Genomic DNA, 13,490 nt, shown 5'->3' on the forward strand with positions numbered 1-13,490 from the left:
TCAGCAGGTCACAGATCATTATGCTTTGCAACCTTTGACTTCCTGTTCCCTGTCCCGTGCGGCTGAAGGTTTTCCTGGCTTGTGGGAGGAAAGAGCGATTTATGAATGAATGTACTGACTGGCATTGTATACCTCATCTATGGTTAAGTTGCTCTGTAGGCATTAAGCAGATCCCTTTTAAAAGCACTGGAGCACATAGCTACGTTATCCCAGCACTGATTAAGCTGTTTTCCCCCCCAGTACCTCCCCCCCCCCCCCTTGAGCAGAGCTCAGCAGCACAAGGGCAGAACTTAAACAGTGTAATCGGTATAACTGAGTCAGTGACGGTTATCCCTTCTAATGAAGGGCTGCCTGATCCCTCGTTCCCCATTACTCCACCCACAGGGGGGCCATTACCGCCCGTCCCAGCATGCATTGGGCCTGGAGACGCGGCCACTTCCTGCTGCGCGGTGGAAGGATGCTGAGGTGGCCTCTGACCTTTGACCTCTCTTCCTGCTGCTCCGGCTGCGCATGCTCTGTCTGTCAGAGGGAGCCAGTCGGTCCTCGCGTCTGTTCTTCAAATCTGTGCTTGCGAAAGTGCGGTTTGTGAGAAGAGTTGAAAGGCATCCGTTTGCAGGCATTCACTCAAATGATGCAAGAAACTGGACTGCCTATGGATAAAAACACAAAGATGATTCCATATTTAAACTTTTTAAGCTCTTGTGTTTAAATAAAGATTTCTCCCACAGCTAGATATTATAAAGTCATAAGCCCTTGGGAAACGCTGATCCGCCATCTTGCGGTGTTTGGGTTTCACTGTGGGCGCCGTAGGGGCTGTGCGTCACAGACGGGACCAGTCCGCAGACTGCAGGCGAGCCCCGACCTGTTTCCCTCCCTCTTCCCCTTAAATCCCCGTGTGCGGGTCCGCCGTGGTGAGCTCCTGCAGGGCCGGCCCGTGGCATAAACGCTCTACGTGGTTGTTTAGGGCCACAACCGCTAGGGGGGGGGCCACACGATCCAATGTTTATCTAAGGTAAATAACGTTATTTTCGCAATTGCGTTATTCATCCCCTATCGCGGAACTAGCGGTATAAACTTTAAACGGAATGGCAACAGAACATTTCATACCAATGTAATGTAAGAAGGATTTTACCAAGCGACCCCCCCCCTCCCCGCGCTCGACAGCATCCAACAGCACCCCCCCTCGACAGAATCCAACAGCACCCCTAGGACCGGCCCTGAGCTCCCGCCTCGCGGCGTGGCGTCAACATCGTGCCGATCTCTAAGGTTCCTGAAATTCGCGGGGTGGGGTACCTCAGGTGAACCCGAGCGTCCGTGACGACGAGCGGGTCGCTGCAGAACCCCGGAGGTCTGGGCGACGCCCTGCATGGCTCTGAAACCTGGGGATGGTGATGCTTGTGCGAGTCACTGTGGATAAGGGCGTCTGCTAAACGCCTGAATATAGTGTAAATGTGATGCCCTTGCATCTTGGCAGTGATAGGCGGTGAGTTTTTAAGCTATACACCCCCCACCCCCCTTTGAGGCCAGCCCTACACGACTGAAAAGTGCTTACTGTAGCTCGGTGGCAAATTTACAAACTGTTTCCATCGAACAACCCGATTTTTTTTTTTGGTAGCGGCTAACTTTTTGTGTTTGGATTAAATAACCTCCTGCTCTCTTTGTTTTATTTTTTTTTTCATCCCCCGACACTCGGTAGCCTACTTTAGACCGTGGAAACAAAATCGGCTTTTGGAAAACGACCACGTTACGTTGTTGTATGAATATTTTCCCTGGCTGTTGGGAGTTGCTCGGGGCTTGTGGTGCAAAACACTGACACTGGAGTCGTGTGAAAATACAAAAACTCGCTAATATCTGCTAGCAGCCTCTGAGGGGCTCATGAGCGGTTATTATTGGCAGCAGTGGGGCCTGATACACAGGGCAGCTGAGGGTGGCTGTGCGCTTGCAGCAAAGCAGAACTGTGGAAAACCCTCAGCTGATATTCTCTTGCTCCAGGCCCACCTACTCACTAATGACCTCTGAGCCTTCTGCTCTTCTCATGGCACAGAGACGGCAGCATTAATTTATTACTGTACTCTCTCATTTATGTGTGTGTGTGTGTGTATGCATGGGTGTGTGTGCGTGTGTATGTGTGTGTGTGTGTGTGTGTGTGTGTGTGTGTGTAGAGTTAGAGTTAACTTTAGTAGTCATGTTTAAAAACGTGAAATTTGTCGTCTTGGTGCACAGACAGGGAAAAAGACAGAAACAACATCATACATCAGCAACAACATCATATATAACATTGAAACATAGTCATGTCACCGACATGTAGAACATAAAATACTACTGCTGCCCTGGAACACTCGGATCTCATAGTGTATGTATGTGTGTGCACGTGTGTGTGTGTGTGCGCCTGTGTGCCTGCATGCGTGCGCGTGCGTTGTTATATGCGTAGTTGTTTGTCGTTGTTGTTGATGTTATTACTCACAGTATAAGTGATCTAAATAAAGGGTGAAATTGCAGTCTTCCTTTAAAGGCAGGCCGGCGCATGTGGTTTCAGTCTGAATGTGGAGTGGGGAGGCTGAGGGGAGGCTGAGGGACCGTTGTGAACTTTTTCTTCTTCTCTGCTGTTTTATATCGAAGCAGATGTAGTCCCTGGATGGTAATAGTAAAAACACAGGATGTGATTATTCACTGCGGAAATGGCGGCGATGACTGCGATGCCATGTGGGTCTGCGCGGGCGGCGCGGGCAGCTGTCACTCCAGGGGCCGTGCAGGCACGCGAAACCTCAGCCCGCGCCAGCCGCGCTCCGCCTGGCTCCTCCCGCTCTCCGCCTGGCCCCAGCCTCCTGACCTTTGACCTCTGACAAATCCCTACAGTTGTGTAAACGCTGCATTATTTTCCCCCGCATTCCACACCGATTAACTGGGGCTGTGTGCGGAATTAGCTGCTCGTGGAAACGGGCTGTGGCCCTTGGCTGTGCGGAGTTGAGCCAGCAGTGCCGGCAGGACGCAAACGCTGGCCGGGCTGTGCTCTGCAGAGGTGGACATTCCAGGGGTCAGAAAGTAAAAGTCCTGCCGTGTATTTCATCCACCCCTGAACTCAGCCAGCCGATTTAGCTCTGCCTCCTGGCTGAAGAATGGCGCTCATTAGCAAATCCAGGTGACTGGAATAAAATCCTGGGATGAACTTTTAATTTCTGAACCTGGATTGTCCACCTCTGATGCTCTGTGCGTCACCTTGCCTGTGGTTAAGCCCTGTCTACCCCCCCCCACCCCGCCCCCCCCAAAAAAAACCCCATGGCCAATAGCGACGTTCAGCTAAACAGCAGGAGCGGGACGATTACTCCAGACCGCCACACCCAGATCGTTTCTCTCTCTTTCGTTTCTCCGCCGCTCAAAGCTTCGTTGTTGTAAGCGAGCAGCCGGCCGCACGGCCTCTTCCTGCTGAAGGCTGGACTGAGGGGGAGCGGCGAAGGGCCGCTTCGTTCGCGGACGCACCGCTGAACCTCTTAAGCGCGTGCGCGTCACGCGCCGCTGTGCGTACTGAGCGTGTGCCAGATTTCCACCAGCCATGAGATTTTCTTTTTTTTGATACTTCCAGTAATCTCATGGGCTTTCTCTCTGCTCGGCTGTGTGAAGTGTGTGTGTGTGTGTGTGTGTGTGTGTGTGTGTGTGTGTGTGAGAATGTGTGCGTCCATTTCCCATTTTTTCCATTTTTGTGAAGAGGTGTAGCTTATTTGCAAAACCCGTTAGTACATATTTAGGATATTTTAATGGAATTATGTCCGGATACATCGCATCATTATATGGCATGCATAAACAATATCCCTATAAATACACAGAACCGCGAAAGTGTCGGAATGTAGGCAGTTTCTGTTGAAAATCAGGTCGATGCCAGATGCAGTTGTCTGCACTCTTGTCTGTTTCATTCTTCTGTTCTGTTAAGTGGATTCTACTGTAGTTAATTTTGCGTGTCTAAGGTTGCGTGTAAACTTGAAAGCAGTCAACACTTCAAATCATTCACGACCAAATGATACCAATAAATGCACGGACCGTTTCGAATCATTTTAGTTTTTTTTTTTTTTTAGGCGGGTTGAAAAAATTCTTAGGCAGCCCACCTAGGACATTTCAATGCAGGAAGGACCCTGAACCTGCGTTTCACTTGCTGAAGACAAGGCAAAAATCTCCCAAAACAAACAGAAACTGTTGTACAAGCCTGGCAAAGCATCACCAGGGATGATACCCAGCGTCTGGTGATGTGTATGGGTTGCTGACTTCAGGCAAGCATTGAATGCAAAGGATTTGCAACCAAGTACCGAAGATGACAACTTTGTTTAAGATTGTGTTGCTTTGACCAATCACCCTAAAATGGGGGGCTGTATATAACAAATTCTGCGATTCCTGTAGGCATCACTGGATATGGATGCAAATACCTTCAAATTGTGGACTTTAAACATGCAATTCATGACTCTGTAACTGAAGTATACTCCTACTTTTAATCTCTTCTCTACTTTTAATTGTTATTACACCTCTGCCTCATTCCCCATTTGATGTTTGTACATTTTGTTAGGTGTAAGTCTTGTTGGGTAACTTTGTGTTTCATGTCAGGTCCCCCTTGCAAAAGAGATTTCAATCTCAATGGGGTTTTCCTGGTTAAATAATGGTTAAATAATAAAAAAATTAAAAAAAATTAATGACAGTCTGCACTTCAACCTCAGTGTTTCAATCCAAGTCCTATGTGCTGGAGTACAGAGCCAATACAACTAAAATCGTGTCACTGTGTAAATACTTACATACGCTGAATATACACACATTGCAATGAATCACGCTGACGAGGAGCTGTTTCCTGTCACTTTAAGTGTGCTGTTTGGACACGTGTTTATTGTACTGCGACAGTCAGCAGAAGTGGGGGCCTGGAACTCATCAGGGGCCTGGCCTCTTCCCCCGGTTCCCTCTGCCGCATCGCTGCGGAGTCCAGCTGCGTGCCGTGATGTCAGCGACCCGCAGCCCCTGTCCCGCGCTCCAAACGGACCCGCGGTGACCTCCTCCGCCGCCCCCCCCCTCGCCCGCCCCCACACCGGCAAGGCGTGTGCGTTTGCAGCGTGTTGAGGTACGCACAGGAGGATGCTGATAGCCAGAGTGTGATCGTCCCGTCCGGTCCGGGGCAGGACTGTTTTGGAATCCACCGGCTTTCGTTCCGAGCGCAGGCCTGACGTGTCGATCGGGTTTGGAAAATCCCTTCCCCTTCAACCACGACAGGAGTTAGCACAGCACAGCACAGCTTCATAGAAGACAGCACAGCCCAGCACAGGGTACCTCCGTGTCCCATATCGTTCAGTGGATCTGTATCCTGCGTCCGTGTTCTGCCTGGCCTCGGTCGGGCTGTGGAGGAAATGAGCCAGAGGGCTGACTGTGTCTCCTCCTGCCTCAGAGGAGAGATGCTATCGAGCAGCGTTAGCGCTGCCTGTCGTCAGAGAGCTGTGCTGCAGATCCCTCCTGAGCTAAGTATAGATCAGCCTGGGGGGGGCGTGGGCGGGGCCAGAGGGAGAGATGAGGAAGATGAGGAGGAGGAGGAGGAAGAAGGCAGGGGGTGTAGTATCTCCCCCCTGCAGGGTCCTGCTCGGAGTGCAGAATGTGGGGCTGACACAGGGGGAGGTGGGGGGCGAGGAACCTACAGGAAGATGGCGGCGCGGGGCACTTCCTGGTCAGGCTGGTGGCTCATGCTGTTGCTTTGACACTCTGCACTGAAGCACAGCCCACACAGTCCGGCTGCGCAGTCAAACTGCACAGTCCAGCTACACAGTCAAACTGCACAGTCCAGCTCATTTAGCAAATCACCTACTTTCTCCTCTCCCCCCCAGTCCAGTAACTACATGTATCTGATACCAGACTGAAAAACCCTTATCTTTAAAGTAATTTCTGAATGTGATTGCGTTATTGCTTGTATGTGTGTGTGTGTGTGTGTGTGTGTGTGTGTGTGTGTGTGTGTGTGTGTGTGTGTGTGTGTGTGTGTGTGTGTGTGTGTGTTTGTTTTTATGCATGTGTGTGCGTGTGTGTTTATATGTGTGTGTGTGCGTTTTTATGCATGTGTGCACGTGTGTGTTTATATGTATGTGTGTGTGTGTGTTCTCTCCAGCCTGAATCTCAGGCTTGTTAGTCTGTGTGCCTGTAGTGAATTTGATGGCAGCAGTGGGGGGGGAGGGTGATGTGCTGAACGTCTTTGCCTCCAGCACTTTCTCTGTTTTTATCTCTGTGGTCGTGTTTCCCACGGTTGTGAGAGACGCTTTTCCTGACATGATCACAGTGTGTGCGGTAGAGGGCTGGACAGCGTGGGCACAGGGGTGCAGTAACCGGGGTGTGGTGCCGAGGGTTTGTGGTGCAGGTCTGTGATTGCAGGTCTCATGCACTATTAGTGTCACTGACAGACCCAAGTCAAGCAATTACCACGTATGAAGCACTCTAACCCTTTAGACAACAGTGACATTCCTGCAAATTATTGGCAGTTCTAAATTAAACGTCTGTTTTTACCGTTAGGGAAAAAGTTATCTCACGCTCTCATATGAATGCGTACTTTAGTTTGTAACATGTTTTGTTGTAAGGTTCTAAAAGATCTGCAGTAGTGTTGTTGAATTGAATTAGCATCTAAAGAGCTAATGTATTTAAAATATGTCTTTGCCCTGGGTCAGCTCACTGACAGCATGTGTATTGTTGTGACCGGGCTGATCTGTGCTGCTGCTGATCCTTAACGAAGCCGATCTGTACCGCTGCTGATCCTTAACCCAGCTGATCCTTAACTCAGCTGGTCCATACCGCTGCTGATCCTTAACCCAGCCGATCCGTACCGCTGCTGATCCTTAACCCAGCCGATCCGTACCACTGCTGATCCTTAACCCAGCCGATCCGTACCACTGCTGATCCTTAACCCAGCCGATCCGTACCACTGCTGATCCTTAACTCAGCTGATCCTTAACTCAGCCGATCCATACCGCTGCTGATCCTTAACCCTGTCGATCCGTACCGCTGCTGATCCTTAACCCTGCCGATCCGTACCGCTGCTGATCCGTAACCCAGCTGATCTTTACCGCTGCTGATCTGTAACCCAGCCAATCTGTACTGCTGCTGATCCCTAAGTCAGCTGATCCGTACTGCTGCTGCTTGGAGTGGTGGGCGTGGCCGCGATTGAGCTTGTTAATCATCTTGCCAGCACAGTGCAGGTGTAGCATGATTTGCTGTGCCCGCCCTCTTCCCCGGTCGTGCTGACCGCAGTGTGACCTCTGTTCTCTGCCCCCCTCTCCCGCTCAGCTGAGGTGTTCTGGGTAACACAGGCCCGTTTAGCTGTTTCCAGTTTCTGTAGATCTCCCGTTTTCCTGGTTCGCTAGCTTGCCCGCTGGCAACCTCAGACCAGGGCTGCACTGTTAGCGGTCCACCGCGGCTGCTTTTCCACGGCTCAGGGAAGCCTGGGAAAATCCTAGAAAGTGCCGGGTGGGAATGGGACTGTTCTCTTCGAATCTGACTGGCTCGCAGGCCACATGCCCCCCCCCCCCCCCCAAGGGGCAGGCTGTGCATTCCACAAGATGTTTTGTGACTTTAAATTACGAAACAAAGAGCAAATTCAAGCTGTTTTTGATGCTCCACGTCCCCAGCCATGTTGGATAGGGTTAAGGTTTTTATACATAGTACACCAAAGTGCTTGACGTTTGAATGTAAAATGATCACAACAGTGAGAACATTTCTCATTTCAAGCTTGTTTTCTGTTCTCATGAAGGTTTTCCAAATCTCTCTCTGGGCCTGTCCTGGGAATATCGGCATGAACACTAAAGTTAATGTGCATTAGTGTGCTTTTTTAAAAATAGATGCCTGAAAATTAAATTTACCTGAAGAATGGTGGAAAATTATTTTGTAGATATGGACTGCTATGTATGCTTCAGTGATTCATATACACAACTCAGAAGTGGTGTGATGTTGGACTTTGCTGTGCGATCCTCAGCGGTTCTGCAGTGCTGTTCATTCACCTTTGTGACCTTGTCCCGCTCGTGTCTGCTCTTAAACCCACACTCCAGCCAATGAGAGAGCTGGAGCTGTGTGGTCATTTGTGCCTTCACTGTGCGCTGGGAGATGATTTCGTAATTCCCAGTCCCGCCTCCAGGAAGCCTCACTGAGCAAACTCCGATTCCACTCGGCCCTGTGCAGACTGCAGTGTGTGGCGGGTGCAGAGGGTGAAGGTTCTGCAGTGTTTGGAGGGTGCAGGTTCTACAGTGTGTGGAAAGTGCAGGTTCTGCAGTGTGTAGAGGGTGCAGGTTCTACAGTGTGTGGAGGGTACAGGGTCTACAATGTGTGGAAGGTGTGGGTTCTACAGTGTTCAGAGAATGCAGGTTCTGCTGTGTGTGGAGGGTGCAGGTTCTACAGTGTGTGGAGGGTCTGCCCAGGTTCTGCAGTGTGCAGGTTTTGCAGTGTGTGGAGGGTGCAGGTTCTGTGGTGTTTGGAGGGTGCAGGTTCTACAGTGTGTGGAGGGTCTGCCCTGGTTCTGCAGTGTGTGGGGGGTGCAGGTTCTACAGTGTGTGGAGGGTGCAGGTTTTGCAGTGTGTGGAGGGTCTGCCAAGGTTCTGCATTGTGCAGGTTTTGTAGTGTGTGGAGGGTCTGCCCAGGTTCTGCAGTGTGCAGGTTTTGCAGTGTGTGGAGGGTCTGCCCAGGTTCTGCAGTGTGCAGGTTTTGCTGTGTGTGGAGGGTCTGCCCAGGTTCTGCAGTGTGTAGGTTTTGCAGTGTGTGGAGAGTGCTGGTTCTTCAGTGTGGAAAATGCAGGTTCTACAGTGATGGGGAGGGTGTGAAGACAGGTTGGGTCTGTATATTGTACCCAATAAATTTTAATTTTGTGTGCATGTCATGATATGCGCAGGTCAGAAATATAAAATCCTTCTTGCCTTTAGCATTCACAACTAGTAGTTAGTATATTACTGTTATATCATGTACTAGCATGATGCAACATGCAATTAAGCTTGTTAAAATGCTTGCAAGTTGAGATCATGTGTATTGTCTGAATAAGTCTGAATTGCACAATTTGAAAAACAAAAATACTGTCTCCACAAAGCATGTAGTATTTATATTAGTATTGCATACTGCCACAGAACTACGGTCAAACACACCAACATCAACACGCATAGGTATGTAACGATAAACGTGTGGACACGCACACACAGACACAGACACAGGCACAGGCACAGACACACACACACACACACACACAGGCACGCATTCAGATCCATAATCCCCTGTGCAGTTCTATCCAACTCGTATTGGTCTACTGACTCCTCTGTCCTCCACACCCAATCCCACTTCTCCCAGGCAGGGCTTGTCCGGGGGGGGTGTTATGTCATTGCATTTTCCCATGATGCACTTGTTCTGGAATAAAAGAACAGGCAGAGTGACATTTTGTCCTGTCTTTCTGGTCACCTTTTCGAATCGCGGCTGAAATTTAAGTACACTGTGAAAGTGCCTGCGTTAATGCTTCAGGAAATCCAATTTGAAGATTAATGAGAGGACAGGATTAGGTCACGTTTTATCTGATTCAGTGGTAGGCAAAACCTAAACAAAGACCTATTTTTAGGCAGATGGCGCCCCCTTGTGCCACATTGAGTGACACGAAGAGCCTCCATTCTCTTTCCATTTTTAAAGTGAAGCTCTCCCTCTAGTGGTACAATGTAATTTTGTATCAACAAAAAAAAACACAATGGGACAGGAGCTGGCTTTTATCAATGGCACTAGCAGAATTTATTTATTTATTTATTTATTTATTTATTTATTGATTGATTGATTGATTGATTGATTGATTGATCTATCCCCTTTTGGATGTGCTGCATATTTATTTATTTTTAAGTTTTCTGTGACCTGTCGGCATCTCTCCTCCCTTTCATTAAGGGATTCTGCAGCCAGTCCCTTCGTTAGAAACGCCTGTCTGTCTTTCAGCAGACAAACATTAAAGAGTTCCCCCCACATGTGCGGAACGTCACATGTTTAGTTTTATGTAACCATTTAGAGAAGTTGTTATTCTGCTTGAACGCTAAATACATTTTCAGTTGCCTGCCTCTTAATGGTAGTTGAAACTGTGGAACACTGTTTATGGCAGTGGTCTCCATCCCTGGTCCTGGAGAGCTACAGAGTCTGCTGGTTTTCATGGTGACTCTGCACTTCATGAATCAATTAGAGCAGTTGATTGCACAGTTAACTCAACTCACCTGGTGTCTTGGGTCTCAACTGGGTGCTGATTTTAAGGTGAAAACAAAAAACCAGCAGACCCTGCAGCTCTCCAGGACCAGGGTTGGAGACCACTGGTTTATGGCAACTTTTTTCAAGGTGCTGGGCCAGCCTCTTCCAGAGAAAACTAGATACAATCAAGTCTTTCTGTGGGAATCTACTGATGATAGGTCCATGAACTGCCCTTAAACGTAACAACTGGTTGCACCATCATTAGTAGCATTAACTGCGACCAAACACCTTCTACAATTTGATATCAGTCTTTCTGATTGCTGTGGAGGAATTTTAGTCCGCTCTTATTTGCAGAACTGCTTTAATTTCAGGTTCTGCTCCTGCCACACCATCTCTATTGGGCTGAAGTCAGGAATTTGACTCGACCACTCCAAAACTTTTTTAAATTTTGTGTCTTTTTAGCCATTCAGATTTGGACTTGCTTTTGTGTTTTGGATCAATGTCTTGCTGCAAAACCTAGTTAGGCTTCAGCTCATGGTCAGGTGTCCAGACATTCTCCTTTTTCTGATTTTCTGATACGGAGCCAGATATATGGTTCCTTCAATAATGGAATGTCGTCCAGATCCTGAGATAGCAAAGCATCCCCACACCATCACTCTTCCACAACCATGTTTGACTGTTGATGTGATATTCTTACTGTGAAATGCTGCATTTCCTTTATATGAAATATTTCATGAAATATTTTTCAGGGCACGGTATGAAAAAGGAATGTAATGTAAACTATATCACTTCTTAATTTTTTCCTGTGAAATAGTATAGCGGCCATGATAAGAGGTTTTCTGGTCAGTCCTTCTTCTCCCTGTGCAGTCTGTTGCAGTCTGTCACTGTAAATGGTCCACATTTCAGTGCAGGAACTAGGCTGCTGTTCCTCTGTTGGTTAAGGCAGTGTCTGATTGCAAAACGGTGGCTGCTTTTGCTGTAATTCCTTTTGGTAGTATCATTTTTCAAAAATCTGAATCTCCATTGTCAACAGTTTAACCCTGTGGGTTTAAAAAAAAAAAAAAAAAAAAAGGTGTTGGGTCTGATCCTCGCAGCTGCACCCAGAATGCACTGCAGTGTTTTTCTTTTTTTTCGGCACCTCGGTGCAAACGAGAGGGAAGTGCCCAGCTGTGGGCGTCGTTTCCTCCGTGCCCCCTCCACAGCGTGCACTGTCCCCTCTCTCTCCCCCTCTCTCCTCCTCTCTCTCTCCACACTTCTGTTTTTCTGCTTACCTCGCGCCGTTTAGTTCTGTCTCTCCTGAACTGGGCAGAAAGAGCCCTTTTGCTTTCTCTCTCTCGCTCGTTCTCTCTCGCTCGTTCGCTCGCTCGGTGGCCTGGCCTGCGCCGGTCTGAAGTTCGGAAACAGCTGAGGAGCACCGGCGACTGCAGGGGTCCCCCCCGGCACGCCTCCTCTCTCTGGATTCTCTGGGCCCCGGTGGGTGCGACGGGGGAGCCTGGCGGCTGTGGCGCGCGCCTGGAGGCTGTTGGAGGAGGAGGAGGGGGGGGGGGGTTCTGGCTATTTTTAACCCCGGGCTGTGTCATGGCAGCTGTCCCTCGCCGTCTCTCTCTCTCCCCACCTAGCGCTGGGGATAACGGCCAACCCCCCCCAACGCCCCCCCCCACGCCGGCCTATCGCATTTCCCTGCTTCTTCAGACGGAGCGACTCGCTGCTCGCGGTGACGTCCAGCGGACTCTCCCCCCTCGCTCTTCCTCTCGCTCTTCCTCCGCTCCAGCTCGCCGCTAACCTCTCCTCGCCGCTCTCTCCCCCCCCTGCTGAAGGAGGTAACTCTGAGGCTCGCCCCTCGCCGGGTACCAGGTAACGGACCTGTGGAGCGAACCGTCGGCCCCCCCGGGGGGGGGGCAGTGCCTGCTCACCGTCCGCCAGCAGCTCAGCTTCAGGAATCCGGGGGGGGTGGAGGGGCTTTGGCTGCCGCTGCCGCTGGGCTCTATTTATAGGCCTGACACTGGTGAGAGCAGGAGGAAGGGAACTGTTGCAACAAGTTGCCTGACTGAAGGTTTCGGTTCCATTGGCCATTTTGTTCAACGGACCAACCGTTGAGCAAGAGCGCGTTTCGTTTGGGGCCCACGTCGTGTTGGGTCTTCTTCTGCCTGCCTCCTCTCTCGCCAGCTCTTTTGGTAACGTGTGTCTTCCTCTCTTATGTAGTCGGCTTATGTGGTTTATATAAAAGTGTTTCCTAGTGTAGCTTGCCTAGCGGTTGAGGAGCAATGCAAGGCAAATTACACATGAAAGGGATTATGCGACCAAGCTTGTGTTTTTTGAACTCAAATGGATTGAAATGTTTAAGTGATGGAATACAGGAATGACTGAAAATGTAAAACAATTCTTGGTGGGTAGATTTCGGCATGTTGGTTTAGTTTAGTTTAGTTTGTTAGTTTAGGTTGAGTTAGTTTGTTGTCCTGTTACAATTGGTCTTATACAACTTGACACATTGTGCTACATTAACTTGTAATGAAGTCAGTCTTTCGGCAGAGATGTAGAGCAGTGGGTTTTCCTGAAACGAATGAGCGTAGCTGAGCTCGAATTAGAGACTAGCTTCATGAAAGCGCTGCACGTGCTGTAGAGTATCCGTGAAGCGCACATCTTGGGCGGTGTGTGTGTTTTTTTGTGTGAATGAGGACAGGGAAAGGGGGAGAAGGTTGTTTTTGTGTGGAGAGGGGCTCGTTAGGGGACGTTACGGATGGCCGTGTGGACCGAGGCGGGGAGAGGGCGGCTGCTTGCTGAGGGGAGAGCGCGCCTCTCTCTCTCGGTGCCCGCGCTGGCAGTCGCGCCGAGCTGTGTCAGGCGCTTAATAAAGGACGTGCGCGTATCCTCTGTGGCCCCGTGTGGCTCCCCGCCTTCCTGCGACTGTCCCCTGACCCTGACTGCCCGCTCCAAGCGCATGTCTCTGTGTGAGTGTGTCACTGCGATGGCCCCCGCTGCTGCACTAAAAAGCACTGAAACTAACACACAGAGAGGCGAGAGCTCGCTATTATACATTCTTAATATTGTCCTCTACAAGGGACAACGGGGTTGTTCAACTTCAGTTTAGATTGACATAGACAGGATGTGGTGTGTGGTGGTTAGTGGGAAGCCTCGAACAGAGGTTTTTGTGAACCGGCGCTGTGTCATTTTTATGAATGGGGAGAGTAGGGCTTCTGTCGAAATTGTGTCAGTTTTGTGTTGGAGATTTTTCTCTGTAATATTTGCTAAGGGACCGTTACAGATAATGTGATTTTTGGATTTGTTTCCTTATTCCGTCAGCTCTAAACTTA

The 13,490-nt window shown here is 49.6% G+C and overlaps 1 protein-coding gene across 5 annotated transcripts in view; it reads left to right on the forward strand.

The window, feature by feature from the left end:
- LOC135262791 (unconventional myosin-XVIIIa-like) overlaps positions 1–13,490 on the forward strand; it is a 137,190-nt gene that overhangs the window by 30,122 nt on the left and 93,578 nt on the right. The window contains exon 1 of one of the 5 annotated variants that reach the window (XM_064350045.1): positions 12,248–12,353. The exons of the other annotated variants lie outside the window; for them this stretch is intronic. The gene's annotated coding sequence lies outside the window, so the exon portion shown is untranslated. Of the gene's footprint in view, positions 1–12,247; positions 12,354–13,490 lie in introns of those variants that run through there. 5 annotated transcript variants of the gene reach the window in all.

This window comes from Anguilla rostrata, chromosome 9, assembly GCF_018555375.3.
Source record: "Anguilla rostrata isolate EN2019 chromosome 9, ASM1855537v3, whole genome shotgun sequence".
In the NCBI taxonomy this organism is placed as follows: Eukaryota; Metazoa; Chordata; class Actinopteri; order Anguilliformes; family Anguillidae; genus Anguilla; species Anguilla rostrata.